This window comes from Tamandua tetradactyla, chromosome 3 (assembly GCF_023851605.1).
Source record: "Tamandua tetradactyla isolate mTamTet1 chromosome 3, mTamTet1.pri, whole genome shotgun sequence".
NCBI classification, from domain to species: Eukaryota; Metazoa; Chordata; class Mammalia; order Pilosa; family Myrmecophagidae; genus Tamandua; species Tamandua tetradactyla.
Window position 1 is genome coordinate 107,737,432 of NC_135329.1, and position 24,865 is coordinate 107,762,296.

The 24,865-nt window shown below is 36.9% G+C and overlaps 1 long non-coding RNA gene across 1 annotated transcript in view; it reads right to left on the reverse strand.

Moving 5' to 3' along the window:
- LOC143677588 (uncharacterized) overlaps positions 1-22,558 on the reverse strand; it is an 85,167-nt gene extending 62,609 nt beyond the window's left edge. Inside the window, exon 1 of the long non-coding RNA XR_013172697.1 lies at positions 22,370-22,558. This is a non-coding gene — a long non-coding RNA (uncharacterized LOC143677588). The remainder of the gene's footprint in view (positions 1-22,369) is intronic.
- Between the last annotated feature and the right edge of the window lie 2,307 nt (positions 22,559-24,865).

A 24,865-nucleotide genomic window follows, 5' to 3' on the forward strand; every position in this document is an offset into this window, starting at 1 on the left:
AAGTGCATGGCAAACATGGTGATATCTGCTAGTTTTCTCTCCAGGCTTCTTGTTTCATGAAGCTCCCTTGGGGCGTTTTTTTCTTCAGTTCCAAAGGTGTCTGGTGCATGGGCTCTCATGGTTCTCATGGCTCTGTTGCTCTCCAGCTTTTTCCAAAATGTTTCCTCTCTTAAAGGATTCCAGTAAAGTACTCAAGACCCACCTTGAATGAGTGGAGTCACAACCCCAAGGAAACCATCTAATCAGAAGTTACCACCCACAATTGGGTGGGTCACATCTCCATGGGAGCAATGAAAAAGCTCCCAGCCAGAAATATTGAATGAGGATTCAAGGTCATGACTTTTCTGGGGTCCACCACAGATTCAAACCAGCACAATAACCCTGGATTATTTGGGTAGTCCCAATAGAATCACATGAGTTCTCAGAAAGAGAGAGAGATGAGACAACAGAAGAAAAGAAAATAAGAGACAGTAGCATGAACAAGACTCAGTCCATATGCTGTTTTGAAGCGGTAAGAGGGTCATGAGTCAAGACATGCCAGGCAATCTCTAGAATCTGGAAAAGGCAAAGCAATGATTCTACCCAAGAGCCTCCAGAAGAAAAGAAAGTCAACTAACATGGTGATTTTAGTCCAGTGAGACCTGGGTCCAACTTCTGATCTTCAAAACATAATAAATTTGTGTGTTCTAAGCCACTAAGTGTGTTATTTGTTGCAGCAGCAATAGAAAGCTAAAGGAGGAGGGTTGTGGAAACCCATTAATTAACTTTTCATTTCCCCCCTAATTCTCCCCTCATTTGTCTGATCTATAGCTCTGCTTTCCCAGTCTCTCTGCTCTGCATATCAATGTGAACACTGGGAGTGGAGTCCTGCTTTTGTCCCCAGCCCCTTTGACTGGGATCCTGCCAATGTGCTTACCCTTTATTAGCCTTTATTTGGGAACTAGACTCTGTTTCAGTGACAGCAGTGGCCATCTGGAATACAGCTCCAACTGAACTGAATCATAATGCTGCAACCAGCCCGAAGGTACCTACTGCCCTTTATCTTCACCCACGTGAACATCCAACACAACCAGGACTTCATTAGTTTCCTAGGGCTTCCATAACAAATTAGTACATACGGGGTGGCTTAACATAGCAGAGATTTATTCGCTCACAATTCTGCAATCTAAAAGTCTGAAATCAAGGTGTCGGCTGGGTGATGCTCTCTCTGAAGGCTCTAGGAGAGAAACTTCCTGGTCTCTTCCTACCTTCTGGTGATTACTGGCAATCCCTAGCATTTCTTGGCTAGTGGCAGCATAACACCAATCTCTGCTTCATCTTCACACGTCTGTCATCTCTCTGTTTCTGTTGCCTCTTCACATGACTTTCTCATCTCTGTGTCTGTGGGTTTATGTTTCTTCTCTTATTATAAGGACACCTGTTCTAGTTTGCTAGCTGCCAGAATGCAATATACCAGAAACAGAAGGCTTTTAAAGAGGGGAATTCAATAAGTTGCAAGTTAACAGTTGTTAGGCTGTGGAAATGTCCCAATTAAAGCAAGTCTATAGAAATGTCCAATCTAAGGCATCCAGGGAAGGTACCTTGGTTCAAGAAGCCAATAAAGTTCAGGGTTACTCTCTCAAGTGGAAAGGCATATGGCAAACATGGCGCCATCTGCTAGCTTTCTCTTCTGGCTTCCTGTTTCATGAAACGCCCCGGGACGCATTTTCCTTCTTCATCTCCAAAGGTCTCTGGCTGGTGGACTCTCTGCTTCTCGGGGCTATGTCATTCTCTGCTCTCTCAGAGTCTCTCCTTTTCTCTGAAATGTTTCCTGTTTTATAGGATTCCAGTAAACTAATCAAGACCTACCTGGAATGGTGGAGACATGTCTCTACCTAATCTAGTTTAACAACCACTCTTGATTGAGTCACATCTCCAGGGAGATGACTTAATTAAAGTTTTAAACATACAGTACTGAATAGGTATTAGAAGAAACAGCTGCCTTTATAAAATGGGATTAGGATTAAAACACAGTTTTTCTAGGGTTCATACATCCTTTCAAACTGGCACAACACCAGACATATTGGATTAGGGTCTACCGCAATTGAGTATGACCTCATTTCAACTAGATTGCATTGGTAAATATCCCATTTACAAATAAAGTCCTATTTGCAGGTATCAGGAGCTAAACCTTCAACATATCATTTTAGGGGATACAATTAATCATGAAATAAAAATTTAGTCCTACTCATAATATTTTCTCTCCTTCTTTCCGTCTTCTCTTCCTTCTTAATGATGATATCCTTCACTCAAACCTCTTAGTAGATTTTACTTATAAACTATTTTCAAGAATGTAGAAATACAACATTATTCCAAGGAGGGTGATTTTAATATCCATTATATTTTCCTAAATCATTAAATTGTACCCTTGCAAAGTGTGAATTTTATGGTATGGAAATTATACCTCCATGAAACTGCTTTGAAAAGAGAAGAAGAAAGTTTCATTTATGAGCCTGTTCCTCATCATTATCATTATTGTGACCACTGTCATCAGTGTCATCATCAGTTGCATACACGCCCACAGGGGTAAAAATTTAATCGTAAGAAAAGCAAAAAACTGAAAATTAAGTTCATCTGCTTTATCATCAGTCACATTCTCAAGACATCATCAAATTATGCTTTCTTTTAAAATATATTTTGTTTAATTTTGAATAAATTTAGATTTGAAGGAAAGTTGCAAATATAGTACAGAAAGTTCTCATGCATGCATCCCTGAGCTTCCCCTAATGTTAACACCTCACATGATCCTGGCACATTTGTTCATTTGTTAAAACTGAAATTTCTGGGCGGGCCGCGGTGGCTCAGCGGGCAAAGTGCTTGCCTGCTATGCCGGAGGACCTCGGTTCGATTCCCGGCCCCAGCCCATGTAACAAAAACGGAGAAACAGAATACAATAAAACAAGAAAATGTTTTAAAAATGTTTCCCTTTCTTCCTTCCTTCCTTCCTTCTATCCTTCCTTCCTTCTCTCTGTCTTTCCTTTAAAAAAAAAAAAAAAAAAAAACTGAAATTTCTGCTTTTAATTCATCTGGTTATTTCTTCTGTATCTCTAACAATATCCTTATACCACTATTAATCTATTCATCTAATTTAGATTATATCCATAGTCTCTGTCACTATGAAGGATAAGGAAAAAACTTACATATGCATATATACTATATACTCCAGCACTTTCCCTTTCTTCTTACTGAATATTCATACTACTATTAGTTTTAGCATTGTATTGGCAAACTTCTCAATTTAGGACACAAAGAAACTATTTTGTTGTCAATAAACATCCCATCTTATTTCTTAAAATTCTGATTTCAAGACATTGGTAGCCATCCATTTTCCCCTATTCCACTCCTCTCCCTTCACAATTCAGCTTCCTTCATTTATTGAATTGATATCTGTTGATCATGCACTATATTTCAGACATTTTTCCAGGCTCTGTGGATATGATAGTATAGACATGAGCAGATGAGATCTCTGCTCTCACACAGCTTACATTCTAGAACTGAAGACAAAAATAAACAACCGTAGAGAAAACCCAGGTACAGTAGAGGTAAGGATAATGAAGACAAAAAGGCTTGAATTGATAGATGACTTTTTTTTTCAAAAGCATCTTTTTATTTGTACATTTAATCACCATCATTGTCCACTCTGGGCATTCTTAAGTTATACTGCCTCAGTCTTTATCCTCTATCTTTTCTTCTGGTTTCATACATGCCCCCAGCCCTTCTCCCTTAATCATACTCACATTCAGCTTCATTAAGTGTACTTATGTTATTGTGCTACAATCAGGTGGTATTGTGGTATCCATTTCTGAATTTTTACAATCAGTCCTGTTGCATACACTGTATTCTTTCAGCACCAAATTCCCAATTTCTGCCCTATTTCTATCTTCTGATAATCTGTGCCCTTAACTTCAACTCTCAAAGTTCACTTATTAATGTTAGTTCATATTAGCAAGACCAAATAGCATTTGTCCTTTTGTTTCTGGCTAATTTCACTCAGTATAATGTCCTCAAAGTCATATGCATATATCACAGCTTGTTTAGCCACCATCCGTTGATGGACATTTGGGCTGTTTACGTCTCTTGGCAATCATAAATAATGATGCTATAAACATTGGTCTGCAAATGTCCGTTTGTGTCCTCTGAATATACCTAGTAATAGGATTGCTGGATCATATGGCAATTTTTCACTTAGCTTCCTGAGGAAATGCCAAACTGACCATTTTATATTCCCACCAACAGTGTGTAAGTGTGCCTCTTTCTCCACATCCTCTCCAGCACTTGTCATTTTCTGTTTTTTTTTATAATGGCCATTCTAGTGGGTACCAGATGATATCTCACTGTAGTTTTGATTTGCATTTCCCTAATAGCCAGCGAAGTTTAACATCACTTCACGTGCTTTTAGCCATTTGTATTTCCTCTTCTGAGAAGTGTGTCATGTCTTTTGCCCATTTTTTAATTGTGTTTTTTTTGTCTTTTTGTTGTTGTATTGCAAAATCTCTTTATATATTCTGTATACTAAGCCCTTATCTGAAATGTGGTTTCCAAATATTATCTTCTATTGCATAGGCTGCCTTTTTACTTTCCTGACAAAGTTCTTTGATGCACGAAATGTTTAATTTTGAAAAGTTCCCATTTATCTGTTTCTTTTTTCAATGCTCGTGCTTTGGGTATAAGTTCTAAGAAATCATCTCCTATTACAAGATTTATAAGATATTTCCCTTCATTATTTTCTAAAAGTTTTATGGCCTTAGCTCTAATATTTATGTCTCTGGTCTATTTTGAGTAAATTTTTATATAGCGGGTGAGATGTGGATCCTATTTCATTCTCTTGCATATGAATATCCAGTTTTCCAGGCACCATTTATTGAATAGCCTACTCTATTCCAGATGGGTTGGCTTGACTGCTGTATCAAAGATCAATTGTCCATAGATGAGATGGTCTATTTCTGAACACTCTATTCAATTCCATTGATCAAAATATCTACTTGTATGCCAGTACCATGCTATTATGACCATTGTAGCGTTGTAATATCCTTGAAGGTTAAGTAATATGAGACCTCCCACTTCATTTTTTTTTCTCAAGATATTTTTAGCTATTCAGGGCTCCCCACCCTTCCAAATAAATTTGGTTATTGGTTTTTCTATTTCTGCAAAGTAAGTTTTTAGGATTTTAATTGGTATTGCATTGAATCTATATATCAATTTGGGTAGACTTGAAAACAACTATATTTAGAATTCCAATTCATGAAAATGGTGTGCATTTCCATTTTTTAGGTCCTCCATTTCTTTTAACAATTTCTTATAGTTTTCTATATATAGGTCCTTTGTATCTTTAAATTTATTCCTAAATATTTTATTCTTTTTGTTGTTATTGAAATGGAATTTTTTTCTTGATTTGCTCCTCAGATTGCTCATTACTTGTGTATAGAAACACTACTGATTTTGGGGTGTTGACCTTGTACACTGCCACTTTGCTGTACTCATTTATTAGCTTTAGAAGCTTTGCTGTAGATTTTTCAGGATTTTAGACATATATATCATAACATCTGCAACCAATGAGAGTTTTACTTCTTCCTTTCCAATATGGGTGCCTTTTATTTCTTTTTCTTGTCTAATTTCTCTGGCTACAACTTCCACCACAATATTGAATAACAGTGGTGACACTGGGCATCCTTGTTTTGTTCCTGATCTTAGAGGGAAAACTTTTAATCTTTCCCCATTGGGGATAAGAATTTTTCATATATTCCTTTTATCATGTTGAGGAAATTCCCTTCTATTTCTATGCTTTGAAGTGTTTTCATCAAGAAAGGATGTTGAATTTTGTCAAACGCCTTTTCTGCATCAATCAAGATGACTGTGTTTTTTCACTTGATTTGTTGATATGGTATATTACATTAATTGATTTTCTTATATTGAACCATCCTTGGATACCTGGAATAAATCCCCACTTGGTCATAGTGGATAGTTCTTTTAATGTGCAGCTGGATTCACTTTGCCAATAATTTATTGAGAATTTTGCATCTTTATTCATTAGAGAGATTGGTCTGTAATTTTTTTTACTTATAGTATTTTTGTCTGGCTTTGGTATTAGGATAATGTTGGCTTCAGAGAATGAGTTAGATAAGTTTCCCTCTTCTTTAATTTTCTTGATGAGTTTGAGTAGGGTTGGTGCTAATTCTTTCTTGAATACTTACTAGAATCCACATGTGATGCCATCTGGTACTGGACTTTTCTTTTGGGGGTGGGGGGAGTTTCTTGATGGCTGATTCCATTTTTTTTTTACTTTTGATTGGTTTTCTGAGGTCATCTATTTGTTCTAGAATCAGTGTTGGTTGTTCATGCCTGTCTAGGAAGTTGTCTATTTCATTTGTGTTGTCTAGTTTATTAGCATAAAGGTGTTCATAGTATCCTCTTATTACCTCCTTTAGTTCTGAGAAGTCAGTGGTTATATCTCCTCTTCCATTTTCGAATTTATTTGCATCCTCTCTCTCTCTTTTTTTTTCAACCTATCAAATGGTCCATCAATTTTATTAATTTTTTCAAAGAAGCATCTTTTGGTTTTGTTGATTTTCTCCATAGTTCTCATGTTCTCAACTTCATTTATTTCTGCTCAAATCTTCGTTATTTCTTTCCTTTTGTTTGCTTTGGGGTTAGTTTGCTGTTCTCTCTCTACTTTTTCCAAGTTAACAGTTAATTCCTCAATTTTACTCTTTCTCTTTTTTTAATATAGGCATTTAAGGCAATAAATTTCCCTCTTAGCACTGCCTTTGCTACATCCCATAAAGTTTGAAATGTTGTGTTTTCATTTTCATTTGCCTCAAGATATTTACTGATATCTCTTGTAATTTCTTCCTTGACTCACTGGTTCTTTAAGAGTGTGTTGTTTAAACTCCATATATTTGTGAATTTTCTGGCCCTCTGCCTGTTATTGATTTCCAACTTCATTCCATTATGATCCAAGAAGTGTTTTATATGATTTTAATCTTTTTAAATTTATTGAGACTTGCTTTGTGACCCAACATATGGTCTATCATGTATGATTCCATGAGCACTTGAGAAAAATGTGTATCTGTTGTGGCATATAATGTCCTGTAAATATCTGTTAAGTCTAGTTCATTTATTGTATTATTCAAATTCTCTGTTTCTTTATTGATCCTCTGTCTAGATGTTCTGTCCATTGATGAAAACGGGAATTGAAGTCTCCAACTATTATGGTGGAGGTATCTATTTCTCCCTTCAGTGCTGTTAGTGTCTCACATACTTTATAGCACTCTTGCTCAGTGCATAAGTATTTATGATTATGTCTTGTTGGATTGTTCCTTTTATTAATACATAGTGTCTTTCTTTGTCTCTTTTAATTATTTTACATTTGAAGTCTAATTCATTGGATATTAGTATAGTTACTTCTGCTTTTTCTGATTGCTGTTTGCATGAAATATCTTTTCCCAACCTTTCACTTTCAACCCATTTTTGTCCTTGGGTCTAAAATGAGTCTCCTATAGATAGCATATAGATGGGTCCTGTTTTTTATTCCATTCTGCCACTCTATGTCTTTTGATTGGAGAGTTTAACCCATTAACATTTAATGTTATTACTGTAAAGGCAGAACTTTCTTCTATCATTTTGTCTTTTGGATTTTATATGTCATATCTAATTTTTTTCTCTTTTTATCTTTACTGATAGTCTCCATTTCTACACTGTTCTCCAGATCTCTCTCTCTCCTACCTTTTCATATCTGCCTGTAGTGCTCCCTTTGGTATGTCTTCCAGAGCTGGCCTCTAAGTTACAAATTCTCTCAGTGATTGTTTGTCTGAAAATATTTTAATCTCCCTTCATTTTTGAAGTACAATTTTGCTGGATATAGAATTCTTGGTTGGCAGTTTTTCTCTTTTAGAATCTTAAATATATTATACCACTCCCTTCTCACCTCCATGGTTTCTGCTGAGAAGACCACACATGGTCTTATTGGGCTTCCCTTTATGTGATAGATTGTTTTCCTCTTGCTGCTTTCAAAATTTTCTCTTTCTCTTTGACATTTGACAATTTCATTAGTAAGTTTCTTGGAATATATCTAGTTAGATTTATTCTATGTGGGGTACACTGCACTTCTTGGAGCTGTAATTTTATGTCTTTCATAAGAGATGGGAAATTTTCAGTGATTATTTCCTCCATTACTTTTTCTCCTCCTTTTCCCTTCTCCTCTCCTTCTAGGACACCCACAACATGTATAGTCATGCACTACCTGTTTTCATTCAATTTCCTGAGTCCCTGTTCATATTTTTCCATTGTTTTCCTTATATTTTCATTTTTGAGTCAGATTTCAGATGTCCAATCCTCTACTTCACTAATTCTTTCTTTTCTTGTTGTAGATTTCCATTGTTTTTCATCTCTTCTATTGTGCCTTTCATTCCCATAAGTTCTATGATTTGTTTTTTCAAACTTTCAAGTTCTTCTTTTTCTTCACCCAACATCTTCTTTATACCTTCCCTCAACTCATTGATTTCATTTTTTGGTGAGATTTTCCATGTTTGTTCAAACTCTGAATTAGTTGTTTCAACTCCTGTATCTCATTTGAAGTGTTGGTTTCTTCCTTTGACTGGGCCATATCTTTGATTTTCCTAGTATGCCTCATCATTTTTTGCTGGTATCTGGCATTTGATTTCACTAATGAGTTTACTCTGGAGGTTTTCACTCTTTTATCCAGGATTTTCTTGCTGGATGGCTTTTTTATCTAACTGTTCTTTGGCATTTGGTTCAAATTATTCTAGACCTCTAGCATAGGTTCAGCTTAATTGATCAGAATTTTTTAGCTCTTGCTTTTCTGTGTCTTTCCCTGCCTATATGGAGGCTTTGTTTTTTTGAGGAGGGTCTTCTCAGATATTATAGACCTTAGTCAGATTGTCCCAGACCAGTTAGGCCCATGTCTTAGGAGAAAAGAGTAGCCAGCTTCAGTTTTCCCTGCGGGTGAGGCCTAGCAGGTTGTTGGACTTTCCTGTGAATCCTCTAGACTCTGCTTTTCCTATCCTGCCCAGCATGTGGTACTTGTCTGCCCACAGCTTCCCAGCAGCTTAAATTGATGTGATGCCTTTCATTTCAACAGACTTTCCCTGCCAGGGGCATGGTTGAGACAGAGGTGAAGTTGTAGGATGGCTTTAATTGCTTCAATTTTCCCATCTCTGGGGCCTGAATTCTTTGAAGGAGGGATTGCGCTTGAGCTGGACCCCCCCTTCTCTTAGTGGAGATATACTTTATAAGGGATTAACTCTTCTCATCTGACTAGTTACTTTGTTTCTCAGATAAACTTATTTCTGCCCTTGCCTTGGGCAATGCTGGAGCCTGAGAGTGCTTCCAGTTTCATCTCATGAGAGTTCTGTTTTGGATCTTACCTGTTCCACCTAGTCCAGGCTGGTGTACACTGTGTGTCTGGTAGCTCATGTTCCCCCAGCAGTTGCTCTGTACCATTCCTGGCTATTTACTAGCTGCTCTGGAGGATGAACTGAATTCCACACCTCACTTATTTGCCTGAACTGTTGTCTCTTGCTGTCATCTTAGGCCCATTTCACTATCTATTTCCTTTCAACTTAAAAGTCATCTATTGGAGGCAGGGCAAGATGGTGACAGGCAGAAGTCAGACCCTAATGGAGGGCATTTTAGGTCAGAATGAAGAATTTGGATTTCATTCCTAGTGTGATGGGAGGTCTTTGGAGGTGTTCGAGCATGACATAGATACACATGGGCATAGTTTGATGTGCATTTCTAGGAGATTCCTCCAACTGCTGTATGGAGAATGGATTGTAGAGAGGAGCAGTTGCAGCAGAGAGACTACCAGGGAGACAATTGCTATAGTTCAGGTTAAAGATACTGTTGATTGGACTGATGTGGGGTATGTTTTAACAGCAGAGTTCACAGAAGTTGCAGATGAGTTGGTTATTGGATGTGAACCAAAGAATAAAATAAGTCATAGTAGCTGACAGGGAATAGTGCAGGAAAGCCCATGAGAAGCTATATGGATGAAAGTGTTGATGTATTACATGGTCCTCTGATGACTGCATAAATGTTGAGATGCACAACAGTTATCTCAGTAGAGAAGTTAAGTAGGCAGTACAATACGCCTGTTTGGAATTCCAGGAGGGGTCAAAACCTGAGATATATTGGCTCCTCTAAACAAAATGTACTTTTTAATAATGATTCTAAAAATTAAAAAATATATACAATTTTCATTAATATAATTTTATAAATATTACTCATTGTGAAAATTGATACCATGATTGAACAAGTAGAGAAGAAAATACATACCTATATCCCAATGTGGGATACTCAGAAGGAAAATTTTCAGTGATCAAAATCAAAGACTTAACTTTTATAAAAGTTGGCCATCAATTGGACAGTCATACCACATGGTTCATATTTTCCATCTCTTTGTATTTTTTTCCATTGCATTCTGAGAGATTTTCTTAACTTTATGTATTTCTACCCTTTCTATTGACTATTTTTTAAGGTTTGGCAGTAAAATCTTAGTTTTAAAGAGCTATGTTCTATTTTCTGATTGCTTTCTTTTCTATAGCAGCTTTCCTCCTCTCAAATCCATATAAATTGGCTAGTTTGAAATTTTCAAAAGTTACCTTTCTTGCCCTAAATGATATCTGTTTACTCTGGTATAAATGTCTGTTTGTTTATCTCGGGCCTTTAAGTTTATGCTCTTTATTTCCCTCAGCTGTTTGCTGAATTTTGGCCATGTAATCATTACTGAAGGACTGGATTATTATCGGACACTGGTCTGGATTTCCTTTACCACTGAGTGTTGAGTGTCCTTAACCAGTGGGTGCTGTTTCTCAAAAGGCCTACAAATTGAATGGTTAGGATTTCCTAGAGCTCTGTGTACTTGGGGAAGTTATGGTACTTGGTAGAATTCTCTCCAAAGTGCAGAGGCATGGAAAATGGTGTATCTCATTCTTTCCTTGTGTTAGCTTTCTATTGCCATGTAGCAAATTACCTCAAATTTAGCAGCTAAAACCAAACAAATTTATTATCTCACATTTTCTGTGAGTTAGGAATCAGGCAACAGAAGGGCTAAGTTCTCTGTGTGAGATTTCACAAAGTTGAAATCCAGGTATTATCTGGTTGAGTTCTTCTCTGGAAGTTTCGGGGAAGAATCTACTTTCAAATGAATGCTGTTCCTGTGTCTATAGGACAGAGGTCGTGGTCTACTCCTCAAAAGACTAGAATATGGGGGTCCTGTACTGAGGCACCCATATTCCCACTAGAAGCCCTAATCCTTCCTAAGTAGATCTTTCAACTACTTTGAAGAAAAGACTTCCCTCCTTTCTGCCCTGGCATCTTAATTCAGGACAGTATAGCTCTGCAGGGATGGGGTAAATCAGTACATTGGCATGGATCTTCAGAAGAAAATTGTCAATCTGTACACTTCTAGTTTCCTCCCTTGAGTTTGGATCCATTTTGGGGCTTTTCCAGAACACAAGTTCCCACCTGAAGGATTTCTAGGTTCTCCTTAATTTAACAATCTGCAAATTTTCCCTCTTCCAGAAATTTATTAGTAACCCATTTGCAATCCATAAATAACCCCGTCCAATTTATTCCCTTTTGTAAAATTTTACCCCTACTTTTGGGAGAATGGGAGGCAAACATATGAGCTCAGTTTACCATTTTGACTCAGAAGCCATCATTTATTTAGACAATATTATTTGGGTCACTAACTATCTGTGCTGGTTTGAGGCTCTTATGTACTCCTGAAAAACCATGTTCTTTCAGTCCTGGCCCAATCTTGTGGGGGCAGACCCATCGTTTGGGTGGGATCTTTTTGATTAAGTTGTTACCATGGAGATGTAATGCATCCAATTATGGGTGGGGCCTTTTGATTAGGTAGTTTCCATGGAGATGTGTCTCTGCCCATTCAAGATGGGTCTTAATTCACCTAGTGGAGTCCTTTAAGAGGGAACCCTTTTGGAAAAAGCTCACAGCCAACACAGACAGAGATATTTACAGATGCAGAAAGAACATGCTCCTAGGGAAGCTGTTTGAAACAAGAAGCCAAAGGACCAGCAGATGTTAGCACATGCCTTCCCAGATGACAGGTGTTCCAGACATTATTGGCCTTTCTTGGATCAAGGTATCTTTCTCTGGATGCCTCAGTTTGGATATTTTTATGGTCTCAGAACTGTAAACTTGTAACAATAAATCCCTCTTATAAAAATGGATCCATTTCTGGTATATTGCATTCTAGCAGCATCAGCAAACTAAAACAACATCTTTCTCTAGCCCAACTCTCTCCTATTTTCCTTTCTTCCCCCATTGTGGGGGTCCCAATACATAATATTGACTGAACTTACAGGCAGTGATTATTATAGTTTTAGAGGAACATTTCTCAAAATCCTGGCCCCCTGAGATGACTTAGGGTTAGGCAAAAGGAATTCAGTGGCCACATGCATTTGGGACCTGTCATACAGATTTTGATGAAAAATTTGTTATCTAAATGATGTGTATAAAAATCTGTCTTTAAGAAAAAATTACATCTTCTTACAAATTTTAGGTACAATGACATTCATTATAATATTATGACAACTAAATTCTATCAGTAGGAGAATACCTGAATACATTATGCTTCATCTATGCTATTATATAAACAGAGTAAATAACTTGCTCTGGATTGCATAGCTAGAAAATATGGGGTGGTTAAGATTTGAGCCCTAGCTGTCTGAATGTGATCTTGTTTCTTATTTATGCACTATGCTCCCTCCAGGAATGGCTGTATATTTTCTTATCACTTGATTAGAAACCTTCAGGACTTTGAAAGTTACATCGAGCTAAACAGAAGGATAGGATTTCTCAACTTTGGCACTATTGACATTGAGGCCAGATAGTTTTTTTTGGTTTGATTTCTGGTTTTGTTTTAGGATGCTGTCCAGTGCATTGCGGGATGTTCAGCAGCATTTCTGGCCTCTAGTCACTGGATACCAGTAACAGCCTCCAAGTTATGACAACCAAAAATTGACTAATAACCCTTGAGAAGTAAAACTGCCCCCAGTTGAGAACCACTGTGCTGGAATGTAAGTTTAAAGAGACAGACAAAGGATTCTATTATCTATGAAATGCCTGATATTTGCTTGAGAAATATTTTTCAATAAAAAAGTCTTTTCCAATATTAAAAGTGGTCTATACCAAAAACTGTGGGTAGAAAGCACAGGTGAACTGTTGTTAAAGCAGGACCTCATGGGCCAATAAATGTCTATAAATTTTCTATAGCCAAAAGAACACTTGCTTCACTGTTTAAAAAACTGGGCCCACCTGTACCCAAATCATATACAGACACAAGTCAGCCTCCCCATTCTGTCTGTACCTTTTGCATCACCTTGTTTCAACTTTCTGTCCTCCTTCCATCTATCTAATTGAACAGGCATTGCTGCATTGTATGTTTTTGTATTACATTTTCAGATATATTTACATTTGAAAATTCTACATTTATGAACTAAGACTTTGTCTCCTAATAAAATAATTTCAGACTTCAAAGGAGAGAAAAATTTTTTCAAACTCCTTAGAAATCATCTCTTATAAGCTTGATTCTTACAGGAGTTAATGTTAAAGCTACTGTCACCGTCAGGTTCATGTGTCTACTTGGCGAAGTTGTGGTACCTGTTTGTCTAGTTGGGCAAGTGCTGGCCTGTCTGTTGCAATGACGACATTTCATAGAATTAGATCATGATCACGTCCACTGCATCCACAGCTGACTCCTTTTGTAATCAGCCAAGAGGAGTGTCTTCTGAAATGAGTGATGCTCAGTCTAATCACTGGAAGCCTTTTAAAGAGGATTCAGAAGAGACAGGCTCTCTTCCGGCTTCGGCTGATGAGACTCTCCTGTGGAGTTCATCCAGACCCTCCATTGGAATCATCAGCTTCACAACCTACCCTGCAGATTTTGGACTCTGCATTCCTGTGGTCACGTGAGATACTTTTATAAATTTTATATTTGTGAGTGTTCCCTGTTGATTCTGTTTCTCTAGAGAACCCTAACTAATACATCTTGGTACCAGGAGTGGCTCTTAAGAAACAGAATCTTAAAAATGGGTTTTTTTTTTTTTTTTAATGGTTTTCTACTCTGACTGGACTCAAAGGCACAAAGGACTCTAATTCCCATAATCAGAATGACACTCCCAATCCATGGAGTGAGTTGGTAAAAGAGATAGTCAAAATATCACCATTTGATTCTCCTAATGCTTCACTTGTATGAAGCCAGGCTCTGGGGGACAATGTTTTTGACACCTTTATGGAGTTTTGTGGAAATAAGAGGTATAGAGATGTTAGCTGGTTGTTGTTAGATACACTGGATACATTAAGGAGTGAAAGGGATGGGCTTAAGGCTTCAAATGAGAACCTTAAGTGCCATCTGACAGATGTAGAAGTTTCTATAGGTATCCTGAAGGAAAAATCTTATTTCTTGTAGCTGTAGACTTGAGATCTTTGAAAATCAGACTCAGAATCTTATTGTTAGAGTAGCAACTTTACAGCATAAACAGAAATCTCAGTGTTGCATGGTGTCTACTGTTAAAGTGAGGCATTGATTGGAAAGGAGTGGGACCCTGAAAAATGGGATGGTGACATATGGATTGATAATGATGTCAAGGGTGAGGTTGAAACCCTAGGTCATGCTAAGTCTTCCCTAGATAACCCTGTAATAGTCTGCCCTGAGGACATAGCCACCCTACTTCCACCCTACCTTGAGGAGTTGGCCACCCAACGTCCTCCTGAAGGGATTAGCCCTAGTGTGATTAATCCTGTTTCACCAGATAAAAGGATGTTATTGACTTATTTTAAAACTTCAAGTTCTGTGTGAGACCAAAGAAGGGCTACTTATTTGGTACAAAATTTGTATTTTCAATAGCATACTATCTAATTTAACTTGTATAGTCAGCTTATTCAAATACCATAATTACATGGAACTATGACTAGGGAGTGAGATCTTGTTGGTTTATACATGTTAGTGTGATGCCCCAATATATCCCAGAGTAAGCTGGGCAGAAGATTAAAAAGTGCTTGCAAAGTCCCCTTGAAGTATTGGGGAAAAAGTTGGAAATATTAAACTTACCCATCTGGGGAAGACCTGATATTCTCACAAGCATTGGGGGCTGCCAATTTGATGAGACAGAACTTCAATCTTGGGGCTTGCCCTTATAAAACTTATCCTGCAAATGAGAAGCTAAGCTTATTAATGATTATGCCTGAGGGTCATCCACAGGGAATCTGTTTTGTTGCTCAGATGTGGCCTCTCTCTCTCTAAGCCAACACTGCAGGTAAACTCACTGCCTTGCCCTCTGTGTGAGACATGACTAATATCCCTGGCAACATGGGACATGACTCCCAGGGATGAGCTTGGTCCTGACATCATGGAAATGAGAAAGCCTTTTTGACCAAAAGGGGGAAGATAAATGAAACAAAATAAAATTTCAGTGGCTGAGAGAGTTCAAATCGAGTCAAAGGTCTTTCTGGAGGTTATACTTGGGTAGTATATAGATATTCCTTTTCAGTTTTTGGTGTATTGGGTAGCTAGAGGGAAATATCTGAAACTGCTGAACTTTAATCCATAGTTCTTGAACAATCATGATTCTTGAAGATGATTGAATAACTATAGAGCTTTTAAGGTATGAACATATGAGTGTGAAAACCTTGTGATTGACAGTCCCTTTTTCCAGTGTATGGACAGATGAGCAAGAAAAAAAAAGACAAAAAAATAAACAATAGAGGAGTATGGGGGTTATGGGTATTTTGGGTGTTCTTTTTTACTTTCATTTTTATTCTTATTTTTTATTGTTTTTGGAGTATGAAGAATGTTCAAAAATTTATTCTAACCATGAATGCACAGTTTTATGATGATACTGTGGACCACTGATCATACCCTTAGATGATTATATCTCAATAAAAAATCAGTGAAAGAAAAAACAAAACAAAAAAGTGATTTAGAAGTGTATTTATGTATTTAGAAGTAATAAGTGAAATATATATATATTAAATAAACAACTAAACAAATCTAAGATAAAAATATATAAAATATATTTTATAAATATATATTTTATGACATAATATAAATTATGGCATATACATAAGATGGTACATCTTATGTATATGTCATAATTTGTATATCCATTCATCTGGGTCAATCGACCTTTGACTCGATTTGAACTCTCTCAGCCACTGAAATTTTATTTTGTTTCATTTATCTTTCCCCTTTTGGTCAAAAAGGCTTTCTCATTTCCATGATGTCAGGGCCAAGCTCATCCCTGGGAGTCATGTCCCATGTTGCCAGGGATATTAGTCATCACAGCCCAAAAACTGGAGGGTCTTCACCATCTTTGAAGCTAGCACCTTTCAGGTGGACTGAAGTTTACCACCACAAGGCAGAAGAATGAAGGTAGCATTTAAATATTGTTTGAATATTGCATGTGATGAAGAAAGCTTGTGAACCGTCATGTTCAATCTTAAATGTTCTCTGTCACCTCATGTTCTAAAATTTCCATTTACTTGATTAAAAACATAAAAAAATCTTGCCCAATAAAGTGCTACCCTAAAACTTGACATACCCTAACACATCGTGATGTATTATTTATGAGACTTAAAGGAAATGTATGTGTAAGAAGTGATATAGGAACTGACTGTTCTCTGAAATATACCTTCATTTATTCTTTCTTTCATTCAACAAATACTTACTGAATATTAACATTGTGTGATAGTTAGGTTTAGTTGTCAACTTGGCCAGATGATTGTGCCCACTTGTTCTGTTCCTATGAATTTCAGCTATGGCTGATTACATCTGTACTCAGTTAAGGAGAGTGCCTTCCACAATGAGTGACATCTTAATCTAATCAGCCAGAGGCTTTAAAGGAGAAATCTGAAGACACAACTGCTCTCTCTGCTTCTGCAGCCAGCCTCTCCTGGGAAATTCATAGAAGAACTTCATCAAAGTTGCCAAGTTCTCTGCCTGCCCTGTGGAGTTTGGGCTCATGCATCTCCAGTTTCATGAGACACTTATAGAGACTCATATTTATAGAAATCTCCTGTTGGTTCTGTTTCCCTAGAGAACCCTGATTACTACACTATGCAAAATCAAGCAATTTTTAGGCAACTAGCAACTATTTGTTCAATACAATACTGTGTGCTCTGAAACAATAGGCAAAATGAATTAAGCCCCCCGCAGAAGGTGTCACCAAGGAAGAAAATATGCAGGAAAAAAAGAATTTTCATTTCTGTTTTTCATCTTATATTTTAATTTAAATTTCAAATAATTTTAGTCTATTTTTTAATGTAAAAAATATATCAGTATAAGCACACGTAATATGTATACAAGTTTAATGTGTATGCTAATTTTTTTTAACTGATGGGGTGCAATCAAAAAAGTTTGGAGAGCCCTTGTTTATAGACTTCTGAAGTATGAGTTAAGATCATTTTCTATATACTGACACTTACACTAATACCAATTGCAGGTTATTAAGGATTTAACTATGCATATCACCATTTCTGAGAAATAATATAATTATAAGTGGTCTTTGAATAAATAGGTTTAAAAGTTTGCATATCACAATCTTAAACATTTTTCAGAGACATCTGTGCCATACTTCAATTCTCCTTAAAACACTTACTCAGTTTTTAGGTCTTAGTTTAGACATCACCTTCTCTGAGAATCCTTCCTGACCTCCTGAGCTAAATTGAATTACATTTGCTTCTTCTGTGCTCCTACACCTCCCAACATTTTTTTCATTAAAGCTCAGAAAGCACTGTGTTACAACTGTCTGTTTGCTTGTCTGACATCACTGTTAGCTTGAGTGCAGAGCTAGGTTATTGTTCATTGATACATCTCCAGTGTTTCTATAGTGCCTAGCATAAAGTTTAAACACAAGAAATTCACAAAGTACAATAAATACATGCATACGAATGGATGAAGAAATAGCAAGTTATTAATTTGACCGACATTAAATGAATACAGATTAAACCTGGCGCTGGGAATCAGCAAAGTAAGAGCATCAAGAATGTGAGAAAAGTTCCACTTCAGCAAATTCTTCCAGACTTTTACACCCAGAAAATCAAGAAAGAAGAGATTGTGTTGCACCATACATATAAGTTGTGGATTCATTTGGCCTTGATAATTACTGCTTATTTATGGAAAGTCCAAACAAAAATGCTTTGCTAGTGACCTGAAAGACAGCTGAATGCAGATCTGAGGTTTTCTGGTTTCACACATGAACCATCCTGCAATTTTGGTTCACAAAATCTCATCTCTTGTGCTATGTGCATTTAATTCAAACATGAAGATCCCAAGACAGGCTAGGGGAAAACAATCAGATTTTGACACCTTTCTCCTTGAAGCCATAAATCATCCATGGTTCATTGGGCACTCTAGCCACAAAGTGTACCTTGTTCTCCCCTTCACTCAATCCCCCAGAGGTTACAGGCATCGCTCCCAGTCAGAAACTTTCCACTGAAACTTTTTGAATCTCACTCCTGCTTCAGAAGGACCAAGCTCAAGTGCTTAAGGATAAACTGAAGAGGCAGTGTCCCAAACTGCAGGAGTTGACAGAGAGAGGCAGCAGGAGCTTAAGATTGGTAGTCAATAATGAAATATTTTTGAAACCCTCCCACTCCATGCATCTAGTGATTTAACATAACTAGGATAGGGTTGTATCAGCAGTAATTTCATAAATTTACTTCTAATTTGTTTTTGTTAGAAATCTGCACTTCCTAGGTCATTTCAGTTTTTTTATGTTTTTAGAAGCTGGGGCAAGGATTTTAAATGGAAAACAATGCTGGTTCTCATTATATGTAAATTGATCATCATTAGCATGGTTCTTAATAGGGTTTAAACTGCTAGCCATTGACATCATTGTGTTTAGACAGCTTTTCTAAGGAGGCAGTCATTTCTGTATGGTAGAAAGCCCTAGAGATCCTCTCCTGACTAATACATAAATCACAATAATATAAACATTGGGCTCTAATATAGACAAATCCCTCTCACCATACTGGTATAGAGATAGGATTTTCTTTAAACTTGGGTACAAACATAGGGGTTTCACAAAATGCAAAGATCCTAGGGCCTCTCTAAATGCATGGAGACACTAATCAAATTAATGGACTGAAAGCAAAAGTACTTAACCATTAAATTAGAAAATCTTGGTGAAGCAAAACTAGAACTGTGTTTAACACTGGATAGGAAAAACAAAACATGAGGATTTCTAATCTCTTTGGGTAAAGAAATGACAAGGACTGGGAATACACATGCATCTCTTTTAGTGAGAGAATGGACCTGGGCAGAGGATATAGGAAACAAACGAATTATATCACACAAGAGATATATTGGTGCTTGATCTAAGCAATGTGATCTGCTCTGAGTTAAGGTAAGGAGAGGTGGTGGCAAAGACTAGCTTGGAAGCAGTATGGGAATACGGCAAAGTAACCACTTAGAAAAGAGTATTTGATACTGTGAATCATTGACTGTACATTTTGGATGATTACATGGTATATTAATATATAATATATATATCAATATAACTGCCTTACAATGAAAGAAATAGAGTATTCGAGAGTGCTACGAAGGAAATCAGAAGACCCTGGGTTCTGAAATTCCCAGTGACATTTCCCAACTTGGAATCCTTTTGTCTTTCTGAAAGTTCTTCTGGGAATGGTACATTATATCTTTTACATTGTGTACATCAGAAAATTCGCTAAGTGAATTCATGTTCTCATTTAATCCATGCTACATCTCACTGACATGTGTACTACAGGATAAGACCACTTGATACAGAAATAGGTTCTAAAATTTATGTATTAAAAACTAAATATGTTAAGATAACTATACAATCCCTAGAGATGAATAGGAATGGTTAGATAATTCTAGAGTCCCTGTTTTCCTAGAGAGTATACTTCTTTCTTAGTATTAAACCTCAAGCCCTTAATACACATGATTTAAACATGTATTTAAAATTACATGGTGAAATCCAGGAAAAGAATTAAAGATCTTAGTAGAATCTCAGGGGAAGGTTGCATTGCAAAAGGAGCATACCCGTTAAATGCTTCACAGGAGGCAACCACTCCTGCATTTTACATTTGAAGAAATTTAGGCTAGAGACAATATTTTCCAAGGTCAAGAAGACAGTAAATGGTAGGGCTGGGATTTCAATTATGCCATTCACAAGGCCATTGGAGAGAGCATTGTGTGCATACTTCAAATAGACAGAAATAATTTACTTTGTTAGCCAAGAGTCTGAATTAGAAGTCCGAATATTTGTAGAACAGATAATAATTATATATGTTTGAGCTAAAACACAGAGAAAAATGTACACATCTGTAGAGGAACACTGGCAAATTCATCAAATCTCCAGTCTTTAAATGAGAAGGATAATCTTGTGGACTGATATAGAAACCTATGCTTTGATGCATAAGTAAAAATAGTAACTACCCTGTTATACCAGTATTTTAAAATGCTAAAATTATAAACTGTTTGTGAAACAGATTATGATTCAATGACAGATTTCGATGGAATTGGAAGAATCTGGTACTAAAGAAACTGAAGTGTAACTCCCCAGTAGATCCTTTCTACTAGAGAGTCACACATATTCCCTGCCAAGCCAAAGCATTTTTCTGCTCCAAATGAAAACCGGTTTTCACCTTTACTGAAAAATTTAGAGTTCAGCCAGTGACATAAATCAGCACCAGTCTGCGGGTAACTTGACCAGCCTGGACCACAAATTTCCCCAGAGCTGGGACAGACCTGCCTCCTCCTAGAGCCCTCCTTGCTTATTGACTTGGTATGCAACTAACTTTTATTGATATAACCCACAATTTATCTCATTGTCAGAGAGCACACAGGGCCAGCTGTGGAGTCCCCATTCTGCTCTTTGCTTTGATCCCTACTCTAATCCTATAAGAAAATTTCCACGAGTCAGTGACCCACACGTCTGGAAATGATCTGCTGATCTGCACATTCTTTGGTTATAGCTTTCTCCATGATAAAATAAAAGTTTTAAACATAGAAACACCAATGTTTGAATTTTTAAAATAATTTGATTACTTTTTCTGCTGAATTCCTATTCATCAGCAGTTGGAAATACTGCTTCTAAGCGTTTCATCTTTGGGAAACCTACTAGAATCTGAACCCATATTCATAGTTTCCTTTTTGTTAAGAAGCAAATGCCCCTGCTTCTCTCAAAGATCTCCCTTCCATGTCATCCCTTCTGTCCTTTCCAATCATTTTGCTCTTGAGATGACTCTCTCCCTTTCACTCACTTGCATCATACCCATCAATATACAAACAAGATCTCCTTTCAACCATCTTTTAAATATCCTTACTTGAGACCAAATATCTGTTCCCAATTCATAGCAAAACTTGCAGAAAGTGTCAATAGTTATTGTCTTTATTTCTTCATTTCCTGTTTGGTCTTCTTTTTGTAATTTATTTTGAAGTAAGTTTAAACTAATAGAAAATGTGCAATAGTACAAAGAACCCATAAATCTCCTTCATCTAGCTTTCATAATCATTTATATTTGCCACATTTGCTCTGTTCCTCTTTTTTGCCCTCTCTGTATATATATTCTTTTATCACTATCATTTTTCTAAATAACTTATGGGCAAGTTCAAGCATTCCCTTCACCCTTAAAATACTCTAGTGTGTATTATTTTCCAAAACAAAGGATACTTCTCTACATACCATCCACATAATCATCCAAATCGGGAAATCTACATTGATACACTACTACAATCCAAACCTCAAATCCATTTGTTTTACCAACTCTCCTAACTAGGTCTCATTTCCCTTTCTGTCCAGAATGCCATCCAGGACCATTTGGTTCTCATGTTTCTTTAATCCCTTTCAGTCCGGAACATGTTTTTTGTCTACCCCTCAACTTTTTATATGCTTTTATGTCCTTGATGCTTTTAAAGAGTAGAGACATTTCATTCTGTCAGCTGGGGTCCATCTGAGGTTTTCCCATGTCCGGATAAGGGCCATGGATTCTAGGTAGACATAACATAGAAATAATTCAGAAATGATGCTCAAAACAGTGGCACAGCCTGCCAGAGGTGAATAAACTTCCATCAAGACGGTGTCTGCCAGGTTTCATACTTTAAAATCACCATTTGTACAGGGTAAGTGTTTTGTAGGAAGATACACTGAGGTGAAACTTATATCCTTCTTATGGTGACTAGGCTGAATTACACTTCCCAGAATGTTTCTAGTGAGAATGGGCCACCCAAGAGATTCTTGCTGGAAATTTAGAGGGTGGAAGTGAGGCAGCAACCATTTAGTAGCTCTCACACCTTATCACTTATCTGCTCACCTACCTCATTGGTATGAGGCAGCAGACCAGTCTGCAGTGGCTCCCCTTCACCTGGTTCCTCTTGCAGCTCCTCTGACTCTGGGGCCAGGTTGAAGGGCCCAGACTTCTGTAGGACAATCACACCATCAAAGCCTGAAGCAATAAGAATTAGCACAGGTTTCAGTCCATCTTTGTGTCTCCAACTTGTCCTCCCTCTCTCCTTATTTTACGTCCATTTTCCTTTACCTGATGCCTGACCTGTGAACTTCAAATTCCAGTATTAGACACAGAGACAACAGCCTTGCAGAGATTGCTTAACCAACTTTTGTATTGTAAATTCTATTTTTTATTCTCAACTTCATTTATTTCTGCTCTAATCTTTGTTATTTCTTTCTTTCTACTTGCTTTAGGATTCGTTTGCTGGTTTGTTTTTTTTTTTCTAGATCTTCCAAGTGTGCAGGTAGATATTTGATTTTAGGACTTTCTTCTTTTTTAATATAGGTTTTTAGGGCTATAAACTTCCCTTTCAGCACTGCTTTCACTGTATCCCATAAAGTTTTTATATATCATGTTCTTGTTTTCATTCATTTCAAGACATTTATTTATTTCCTTTGTAATTTCTTATTTGACCCCTAATTAAGAGTGTGTTGTTTAACTTCCATAGATTTGTGAGTTTTTCCAGTTTTCCACCTGATATTAATTTCCAGCTTCATTCCAGTATGGTCAGAGAAAGTTCTTTGTAGAATTTCAATAGATTTAAATTTATTCAGATTTTTTTTATGACCCAACATTTTGGTCTATCCTGAAGAATGATCTATGGACACTTGAAAAGAATGTATATCTTATTGTTTTGGGGTGCAAAGTTGTGTATAAGTCTGTTAGGTCTGGTTCATTTATCATATTATTCAAGTTTTCTGTTTCCTTATTGATCCTCTGTCTAGATGTTCTATTGATTGATGAAGGTTGTTCTAGTTTGCTAGCTGCCAGAATGCAAAATACCAGGAACAAAATGACTTAAAAAGGGGAATTTAATGAGTTGCTAGTTTACAATTCTAAGGCCAAGAAAATGTCCCAGTTAAAACAAGTCTATAGAACTGTCCAATCAAAGGCATCCAGGGAAAGATACTTTTGTTCAAGAAGGCTGATGAAGTTCAAGATTTCTCTCTCAAGTGAGAAGGCACATGTGAACACAGAGTTACTGTCTCACCTGGAAAGGCACATGATGAACACAGTCAGGGTTCCTCGCTCATCTGGAAGGGCACATGCCAGACACGGCATCATTTGCTAGCTTCTTCTCCTGGCTTCCTGTTTCATGAAGCTCCCGGGGAGGCATTTTTCTTCTTTGTCTCCAAAGGTCACTGGCTGGTGGACTCTGCTTCTTGTGGATACCTCATTCTGCTCTGTTCCCTTTGAATCGCTTTCATTCTCCAAAATGTTTCCTCTTTTATAGGACTCCAGAAACTAATCAAGACCCACCCAAATGGGTTGGAGACATGCCTCTACCTAATCTAGTTTAACAACCACTCTTGATTAAATCACATCTCCAGGGAGATGATCTGATTACAGTTTCAAACATACAATAATGAATAGGTATTAGAAGAAATGGCTGCCTCTACGAAATGCGATTAGGATTAAAACATGGGTTTTCTAGTACATACATCCTTTCAAACCAGCACAAAGGTAGTGTATTGAACTCTCCAATTATAATTGTAGAGATGTCTATTTCTCCCTTCAGTTTTGCCAGTATTTGCCTCATGTACTTTCGGACACCATAGTTAGGTAAATAAATATTTATGATTGTTAGTTCTACTTGGTGAATTGCCCCTTTTATTAATATATGATATCCTGATCTCTTATAACAGAATTGCATTTAAAGCCTACTTTCTCTGATATTAGTACAGCTTTTTTATGGCTCCTGTTGGCATGGACTATCATTTTCTACCCCCTCACTTTCAATCTATTTGTAACTTTGGGTCTAAGATGAGACTCTAGTAGATAGCATATAGTTGGGTCATATTTTTTTATACACTCGGCAAATCTGTTTCTCTTGAGTGAGGAGTTTAATCTATTAACATTCCATGTTATTACTGTAAAGGCAGTACTTACTTCAACCATTTTATCCCTTGGCTTTTATATGTCATATCATATTTTGCATCTCTTTTTATCCTTTAGTTACCCTTATTGATAATTTTCATTTTTATACTTCAAGCCTTTCTCTCCTGTCCTTTCCTTTTAGCCTCCAGAATCCCTATAGTATTTCTTGTAGGGCAGGTCCCATGTTGACAACCTCTTTTAGTTTCTGTTTATCTGTGACTATTTTAAACTCCCTTATTTTTGACGGACAGTTTTGCCAGATAATGAATTTCTGGCTGGCAGTTTTTCCTCTTTCAGTACCTTAAATATATCACTGCCTTCTCACCTCCATCATTTCTGTTGAAAAATTGGCATTTAGTCTGATTAAGGTTCTCTCATATGTGACAAATTGCTTTTCTCTCACTGCTTTCAGGATTCTCTACTTTTG